Source organism: Aulostomus chinensis, chromosome 1 (assembly GCF_037954235.1).
Source record: "Aulostomus chinensis isolate RoL2024-O1b breed Wild chromosome 1, RoL_Achi_v1.0, whole genome shotgun sequence".
Taxonomy (NCBI): Eukaryota; Metazoa; Chordata; class Actinopteri; order Syngnathiformes; family Aulostomidae; genus Aulostomus; species Aulostomus chinensis.
Window position 1 is genome coordinate 20,293,344 of NC_141320.1, and position 9,819 is coordinate 20,303,162.

Sequence of the window (9,819 nt, forward strand, 5' to 3'; positions counted from 1 at the left end):
ATGCTACAGTGATGTAGTGAGAGTTGATAGTAATTTCAAAATAATGCTAAAGCGGTGTAATGAGAGTTGCTACTTCCCTAAGAAATGATGCGACAGTGATGTGGTGAGAGTTGCTCTAACCTCAAAATAATGGTACAGTGATGTAATGAGGGTTGCTATTTATCTCAGAAATGATGCCACAGTGATGTGGTGAGAGTTGCTACGAACCTCAAAATGATGCTACAGTGATGTGGTGAGAGTTGCTACGAATCTCAAAATGATGCTACAGTGATGTAATGAGGGTTGCTATTTACCTAAGAAATGATGCTACAGTGATGTGGTGAGAGTTGCTACGAACCTCAAAATGATGCTACAGTGATGTAATGAGGGTTGCTATTTACCTAAGAAATGATGCCACAGTGATGTGGTGAGAGTTGCTCCGAACCTCAAAATGATGCTACAGTGATGTTATGAGAGTTGCTACGAATCTCAAAACGATGCTAAAGTAATGTCGTGAGAGTTGCTACTATCCTCAAAATGATGCTAAAGTGATGTAATGAGAGTTGCTACAAACCTAAGAAGTGATGCTACAGTGATGTGGTGAGAGTTGCTACGATTCTCAAAATGATGCTAAAGTGATGTAATGAGAGTTGCTAAAAAACCTAAAAAGTGATGCTACAGTGATGTGGTGAGAGTTGATAGTAATTTCAAAATAATGCGAAAGCGGTGTAATGAGAATTGCTACTTCCCTAAGAAATGATGCGACAGTGATGTGGTGACAGTTGCTACGAACCTCAAAATGATTCTACAGTGATGTAATGAGGGTTGCTATTTACCTAAGAAATGATGCCACAGTGATGTGGTGAGAGTTGCTACGAACCTCAAAATGATGCTACAGTAATGTCGTGAGAGTTGCTACGAATCTCAAAATGATGCTAAAGTGATGTAATGAGAGTTGCTACAAACCGAAGAAGTGATGCTACAGTGATGTGGTGAGAGTTGATAGTAATTTCAAAATAATGCTAAAGCAGTGGAATGAGAGTTGCTACTTCCCTAAGAAATGATGCGACAGTGATGTCGTGAGCGTTGCTACGAACCTCAAAATGATGCTACAGTGATGTAATGAGGGTTGCTATTTACCTAAGAAATGATGCTACAGTGATGTGGTGAGAGTTGCTACGAACCTCAAAATGATGCTACAGTGATGTAATGAGAGTTGCTACGAATCTCAAAATGATGCTAAAGTAAGGTCGTGAGAGTTGCTACTATCCTCAAAATGATGCAACAGTGATGTGGTGAGAGTTGCTACGATCTTCAAAATGATGCTACAGTGATGTAGTGAGAGTTGCTACGAACCGCAAAATGATGCTACAGTGATGTGGTGAGAGTTGCTACGAACCTCAAAATGATGCAACAGTGATGTAATGAGGGTTGCTATTTACCTAAGAAATGATGCTACAGTGATGTGGTGAGAGTTGCTACGAATCTCAAAATGATGCGACAGTGATGTCGTGAGAGTTGCTACGATCCTCAAAATGATGCTAAAGTGATGTAATGAGAGTTGCGACAAACCTAAGAAGTGATGCTACAGTGATGTAGTGAGAGTTGCTCTAACCTCAAAATAATGGTACAGTGATGTAATGAGGGTTGCTATTTATCTCAGAAATGATGCCACAGTGATGTGGTGAGAGTTGCTACGAACCTCAAAATGATGCTACAGTGATGTGGTGAGAGTTGCTACGAATCTCAAAATGATGCTACAGTGATGTAATGAGGGTTGCTATTTACCTAAGAAATGATGCTACAGTGATGTGGTGAGAGTTGCTACGAACCTCAAAATGATGCTACAGTGATGTAATGAGGGTTGCTATTTACCTAAGAAATGATGCCACAGTGATGTGGTGAGAGTTGCTCCGAACCTCAAAATGATGCTACAGTGATGTTATGAGAGTTGCTACGAATCTCAAAACGATGCTAAAGTAATGTCGTGAGAGTTGCTACTATCCTCAAAATGATGCTAAAGTGATGTAATGAGAGTTGCTACAAACCTAAGAAGTGATGCTACAGTGATGTGGTGAGAGTTGCTACGAACCTCAAAATGATGCGACAGTGATGTGGTGAGAGTTGCTACGAATCTCAAAATGATGCGACAGTGATGTAGTGAGAGTTGCTAAAAACCTAAGAAGTGATGCTACAGTGATGTAGTGAGAGTTGCTACGAACCGCAAAATGATACTACAGTGATATAATGAGGGTTGCTATTTACCGAAGAAATGATGCGACAGTGATGTGGTGAGAGTTGCTACGAACCGCAAAATGATGCTACAGTGACATAATGAGGGTTGCTATTTACCTAAGAAATGATGCTACAGTGATGTGGTGAGAGTTGCTACGAACCTCAAAATGATGCTACAGTGATGTAATGAGAGTTGCTACGAATCTCAAAATGATGCTAAAGTAATGTCGTGAGAGTTGCTACTATCCTCGAAATGATGCAACAGTGATGTGGTGAGAGTTGCTACGAACCTCAAAATGATGCTACAGTGATGTGGTGAGAGTTGCTACGAATCTCAAAATGATGCTACAGTGATGTAATGAGGGTTGCTATTTACCTAAGAAATGATGCTACAGTGATGTGGTGAGAGTTGCTACGAACCTCAAAATGATGCTACAGTGATGTAGTGAGAGTTGCTACTATCCTCAAAATGATGCAACAGTGATGTAGTGAGAGTTGCTACGATCTTCAAAATGATGCTAAAGTGATGTAATGAGAGTTGCGACAAACCTAAGAAGTGATGCTACAGTGATATAGTGAGAGTTGCTACGAACCGCAAAATGATGCTCCAGTGATATAATGAGGGTTGCTATTTACCTAAGAAATGATGCTACAGTGATGTGGTGAGAGTTGCTACGAACCTCAAAATGATGCTACAGTGATGTAATGAGGGTTGCTATTTACCTAAGAAATGATGCCACAGTGATGTGGTGAGAGTTGCTACGAACCTCAAAATGATGCTACAGTGATGTGGTGAGAGTTGCTACGAATCTCAAAATGATGCGACAGTGATGTCGTGAGAGTTGCTACGATCCTCAAAATGATGCTAAAGTGATGTAATGAGAGTTGCGACAAACCTAATAAGTGATGCTACAGTGATGTAGTGAGAGTTGATAGTAATTTCAAAATAATGCTAAAGCGGTGTAATGAGAGTTGCTACTTCCCTAAGAAATGATAAGACAGTGATGTGGTGAGAGTTGCTCTAACCTCAAAATGATGGTACAGTGATGTAATGAGGGTTGCTATTTATCTAAGAAATGATGCCACAGTGATGTGGTGAGAGTTGCTACGAACCTCAAAATGATGCTACAGTGATGTGGTGAGAGTTGCTACGAATCTCAAAATGATGCTACAGTGATGTAATGAGGGTTGCTATTTACCTAAGAAATGATGCTACAGTGATGTGGTGAGAGGTGCTACGAACCTCAAAATGATGCTACAGTGATGTAGTGAGAGTTGCTACTATCCTCAAAATGATGCAACAGTGATGTAGTGAGAGTTGCTACGATCTTCAAAATGATGCTAAAGTGATGTAATGAGAGTTGCGACAAACCTAAGAAGTGATGCTACAGTGATATAGTGAGAGTTGCTACGAACCGCAAAATGATGCTCCAGTGATATAATGAGGGTTGCTATTTACCTAAGAAATGATGCTGCAGTGATGTGGTGAGAGTTGCTTCGAATTTCAAAATGATGCTACAGTGATATAATGAGAGTTGCTACAAACCTAAGAAATGATGCGACAGTGATGTGGTGAGAGTTGCTACGAACCTCAAAATGATGCTACAGTGATGTGGTGAGAGTTGCTACGAATCTCAAAATGATGCCACAGTGTTGTAGTGAGAGTTGCTACGAACCTCAAAATGATGCGACAGTGATGTAGTGAGAGTTGCTACGAACCTAAGAAGTGATGCTACAGTGATGTAATGAGAGTTGCTACTAATCTCAAAATCATGCTACAGTAATGTCGTGAGAGTTGCTACGAATCTCAAAATGATGCTAAAGTGATGTAATGAGAGTTGCTACAAACCGAAGAAGTGATGCTACAGTGATGTGGTGAGAGTTGATAGTAATTTCAAAATAATGCTAAAGCAGTGGAATGAGAGTTGCTACTTCCCTAAGAAATGATGCGACAGTGATGTCGTGAGCGTTGCTACGAACCTCAAAATGATGCTACAGTGATGTAATGAGGGTTGCTATTTACCTAAGAAATGATGCTACAGTGATGTGGTGAGAGTTGCTACGAATCTCAAAATGATGCTAAAGTAAGGTCGTGAGAGTTGCTACTATCCTCAAAATGATGCAACAGTGATGTGGTGAGAGTTGCTACGATCTTCAAAATGATGCTACAGTGATGTAGTGAGAGTTGCTACGAACCGCAAAATGATGCTACAGTGATGTGGTGAGAGTTGCTACGAACCTCAAAATGATGCAACAGTGATGTAATGAGGGTTGCTATTTACCTAAGAAATGATGCTACAGTGATGTGGTGAGAGTTGCTACGAATCTCAAAATGATGCGACAGTGATGTCGTGAGAGTTGCTACGATCCTCAAAATGATGCTAAAGTGATGTAATGAGAGTTGCGACAAACCTAAGAAGTGATGCTACAGTGATGTAGTGAGAGTTGATAGTAATTTCAAAATAATGCTAAAGCGGTGTAATGAGAGTTGCTACTTCCCTAAGAAATGATGCGACAGTGATGTGGTGAGAGTTGCTCTAACCTCAAAATAATGGTACAGTGATGTAATGAGGGTTGCTATTTATCTCAGAAATGATGCCACAGTGATGTGGTGAGAGTTGCTACGAACCTCAAAATGATGCTACAGTGATGTGGTGAGAGTTGCTACGAATCTCAAAATGATGCTACAGTGATGTAATGAGGGTTGCTATTTACCTAAGAAATGATGCTACAGTGATGTGGTGAGAGTTGCTACGAACCTCAAAATGATGCTACAGTGATGTAATGAGGGTTGCTATTTACCTAAGAAATGATGCCACAGTGATGTGGTGAGAGTTGCTCCGAACCTCAAAATGATGCTACAGTGATGTTATGAGAGTTGCTACGAATCTCAAAACGATGCTAAAGTAATGTCGTGAGAGTTGCTACTATCCTCAAAATGATGCTAAAGTGATGTAATGAGAGTTGCTACAAACCTAAGAAGTGATGCTACAGTGATGTGGTGAGAGTTGCTACGATTCTCAAAATGATGCTAAAGTGATGTAATGAGAGTTGCTAAAAAACCTAAAAAGTGATGCTACAGTGATGTGGTGAGAGTTGATAGTAATTTCAAAATAATGCGAAAGCGGTGTAATGAGAATTGCTACTTCCCTAAGAAATGATGCGACAGTGATGTGGTGACAGTTGCTACGAACCTCAAAATGATTCTACAGTGATGTAATGAGGGTTGCTATTTACCTAAGAAATGATGCCACAGTGATGTGGTGAGAGTTGCTACGAACCTCAAAATGATGCTACAGTGATGTAGTGAGAGTTGCTACGAACCTAAGAAGTGATGCTACAGTGATGTAATGAGAGTTGCTACTAATCTCAAAATCATGGTACAGTAATGTCGTGAGAGTTGCTACGAACCTCGAAATGATTCTAAAGTGATGTAATGAGAGTTGCTACAAACCTAAGAAGTGATGCTACAGTGATGTGGTGAGAGTTGATAGTAATTTCAAAATAATGCTACAGTTGCAACTTCCCTAAGAAATGATGCTACAGTGATGTTATGAGAGTTGCTACTAATCTCAAAATCATGCTACAGTAATGTCGTGAGAGTTGCTATGAATCTCAAAATGATGCTAAAGTGATGTAATGAGAGTTGCTACAAACCTAAGAAGTGATGCTACAGTGATGTGGTGAGAGTTGATAGTAATTTCAAAATAATGCTAAAGCGGTGTAATGAGAGTTGCTACTTCCCTAAGAAATGATGCTACAATGATGTAGTGAGAGTTGCTACGAACCTCAAAATGATGCAACAGTGATGTAATGAGGGTTGCTATTTACCTAAGAAATGATGCTACAGTGATGTGGTGAGAGTTGCTACGAATCTCAAAATGATGCGACAGTGATGTCGTGAGAGTTGCTACGATCCTCAAAATGATGCTAAAGTGATGTAATGAGAGTTGCGACAAACCTAAGAAGTGATGCTACAGTGATGTAGTGAGAGTTGATAGTAATTTCAAAATAATGCTAAAGCGGTGTAATGAGAGTTGCTACTTCCCTAAGAAATGATGCGACAGTGATGTGGTGAGAGTTGCTCTAACCTCAAAATAATGGTACAGTGATGTAATGAGGGTTGCTATTTATCTCAGAAATGATGCCACAGTGATGTGGTGAGAGTTGCTACGAACCTCAAAATGATGCCACAGTGATGTGGTGAGAGTTGCTACGAATCTCAAAATGATGCTACAGTGATGTAATGAGGGTTGCTATTTACCTAAGAAATGATGCTACAGTGATGTGGTGAGAGTTGCTACGAACCTCAAAATGATGCTACAGTGATGTAATGAGGGTTGCTATTTACCTAAGAAATGATGCCACAGTGATGTGGTGAGAGTTGCTCCGAACCTCAAAATGATGCTACAGTGATGTTATGAGAGTTGCTACGAATCTCAAAACGATGCTAAAGTAATGTCGTGAGAGTTGCTACTATCCTCAAAATGATGCTAAAGTGATGTAATGAGAGTTGCTAAAAACCTAAGAAGTGATGCTACAGTGATGTAGTGAGAGTTGCTACGAACCGCAAAATGATACTACAGTGATATAATGAGGGTTGCTATTTACCGAAGAAATGATGCGACAGTGATGTGGTGAGAGTTGCTACGAACCGCAAAATGATGCTACAGTGACATAATGAGGGTTGCTATTTACCTAAGAAATGATGCTACAGTGATGTGGTGAGAGTTGCTACGAACCTCAAAATGATGCTACAGTGATGTAATGAGAGTTGCTACGAATCTCAAAATGATGCTAAAGTAATGTCGTGAGAGTTGCTACTATCCTCGAAATGATGCAACAGTGATGTAGTGAGAGTTGCTACGATTCTCAAAATGATGCTAAAGTGATGTAATGAGAGTTGCTAAAAAACCTAAAAAGTGATGCTACAGTGATGTGGTGAGAGTTGATAGTAATTTCAAAATAATGCGAAAGCGGTGTAATGAGAATTGCTACTTCCCTAAGAAATGATGCGACAGTGATGTGGTGACAGTTGCTACGAACCTCAAAATGATTCTACAGTGATGTAATGAGGGTTGCTATTTACCTAAGAAATGATGCCACAGTGATGTGGTGAGAGTTGCTACGAACCTCAAAATGATGCTACAGTGATGTAGTGAGAGTTGCTACGAACCTAAGAAGTGATGCTACAGTGATGTAATGAGAGTTGCTACTAATCTCAAAATCATGGTACAGTAATGTCGTGAGAGTTGCTACGAACCTCGAAATGATTCTAAAGTGATGTAATGAGAGTTGCTACAAACCTAAGAAGTGATGCTACAGTGATGTGGTGAGAGTTGATAGTAATTTCAAAATAATGCTACAGTTGCAACTTCCCTAAGAAATGATGCTACAGTGATGTTATGAGAGTTGCTACTAATCTCAAAATCATGCTACAGTAATGTCGTGAGAGTTGCTATGAATCTCAAAATGATGCTAAAGTGATGTAATGAGAGTTCCTACAAACCTAAGAAGTGATGCTACAGTGATGTGGTGAGAGTTGATAGTAATTTCAAAATAATGCTAAAGCGGTGTAATGAGAGTTGCTACTTCCCTAAGAAATGATGCTACAATGATGTAGTGAGAGTTGCTACGAACCTCAAAATGATGCAACAGTGATGTAATGAGGGTTGCTATTGACCTAAGAAATGATGCTACAGTGATGTGGTGAGAGTTGCTACGAATCTCAAAATGATGCGACAGTGATGTCGTGAGAGTTGCTACGATCCTCAAAATGATGCTAAAGTGATGTAATGAGAGTTGCGACAAACCTAAGAAGTGATGCTACAGTGATGTAGTGAGAGTTGATAGTAATTTCAAAATAATGCTAAAGCGGTGTAATGAGAGTTGCTACTTCCCTAAGAAATGATGCGACAGTGATGTGGTGAGAGTTGCTCTAACCTCAAAATAATGGTACAGTGATGTAATGAGGGTTGCTATTTATCTCAGAAATGATGCCACAGTGATGTGGTGAGAGTTGCTACGAACCTCAAAATGATGCCACACTGATGTGGTGAGAGTTGCTACGAATCTCAAAATGATGCTACAATGATGTAATGAGGGTTGCTATTTACCTAAGAAATGATGCTACAGTGATGTGGTGAGAGTTGCTACGAACCTCAAAATGATGCTACAGTGATGTAATGAGGGTTGCTATTTACCTAAGAAATGATGCCACAGTGATGTGGTGAGAGTTGCTCCGAACCTCAAAATGATGCTACAGTGATGTTATGAGAGTTGCTACGAATCTCAAAACGATGCTAAAGTAATGTCGTGAGAGTTGCTACTATCCTCAAAATGATGCTAAAGTGATGTAATGAGAGTTGCTAAAAACCTAAGAAGTGATGCTACAGTGATGTGGTGAGAGTTGCTACGAACCTCAAAATGATGCGACAGTAATGTCGTGAGAGTTGCTACGAATCTCAAAATGATGCTAAAGTGATGTAATGAGAGTTGCTAAAAACCTAAGAAGTGATGCTACAGTGATGTGGTGAGAGTTGATAGTAATTTCAAAATAATGCTAAAGCAGTGTAATGAGAGTTGCTACTAATCTCAAAATCATGGTACAGTAATGTCGTGAGAGTTGCTACTAACCTCGAAATGATTCTAAAGTGATGTAATGAGAGTTGCTACAAACCTAAGAAGTGATGCTACAGTGATGTGGTTAGAGTTGATAGTAATTTCAAAATAATGCTAAAGCGGTGTCATGAGAGTTGCTACTTCCCTAAGAAATGATGCTACAGTGATGTGGTGAGAGTTGCTACGAACCTCAAAATGATGCTACAGTGATGTAATGAGGGTTGCTATTTACCTAAGAAATTATGCCACAGTGATGTGGTGAGAGTTGCTACGAACCTCAAAATGATGCTAAAGTGATGTGGTGAGAGTTGTTACGAACCGCAAAATGATACTACAGTGATATAATGAGGGTTGCTATTTACCAAAGAAATGATGCTACAGTGATGTGGTGAGAGTTGCTACGAAACTCAAAATGATGCTACAGTGATGTAGTGAGAGTTGCTACGAACCGCAAAATGATACTACAGTGATATAATGAGGGTTGCTATTTACCGAAGAAATGATGCGACAGTGATGTGGTGAGAGTTGCTACGAACCGCAAAATGATGCTACAGTGACATAATGAGGGTTGCTATTTACCTAAGAAATGATGCTACAGTGATGTGGTGAGAGTTGCTACGAACCTCAAAATGATGCTACAGTGATGTAATGAGAGTTGCTACGAATCTCAAAATGATGCTAAAGTAATGTCGTGAGATTTGCTACTATCCTCGAAATGATGCAACAGTGATGTAGTGAGAGTTGCTACGATTCTCAAAATGATGCTAAAGTGATGTAATGAGAGTTGCTAAAAAACCTAAAAAGTGATGCTACAGTGATGTGGTGAGAGTTGATAGTAATTTCAAAATAATGCGAAAGCGGTGTAATGAGAGTTGCTACTTCCCTAAGAAATGATGCGACAGTGATGTGGTGACAGTTGCTACGAACCTCAAAATGATTCTACAGTGATGTAATGAGGGTTGCTATTTACCTAAGAAATGATGC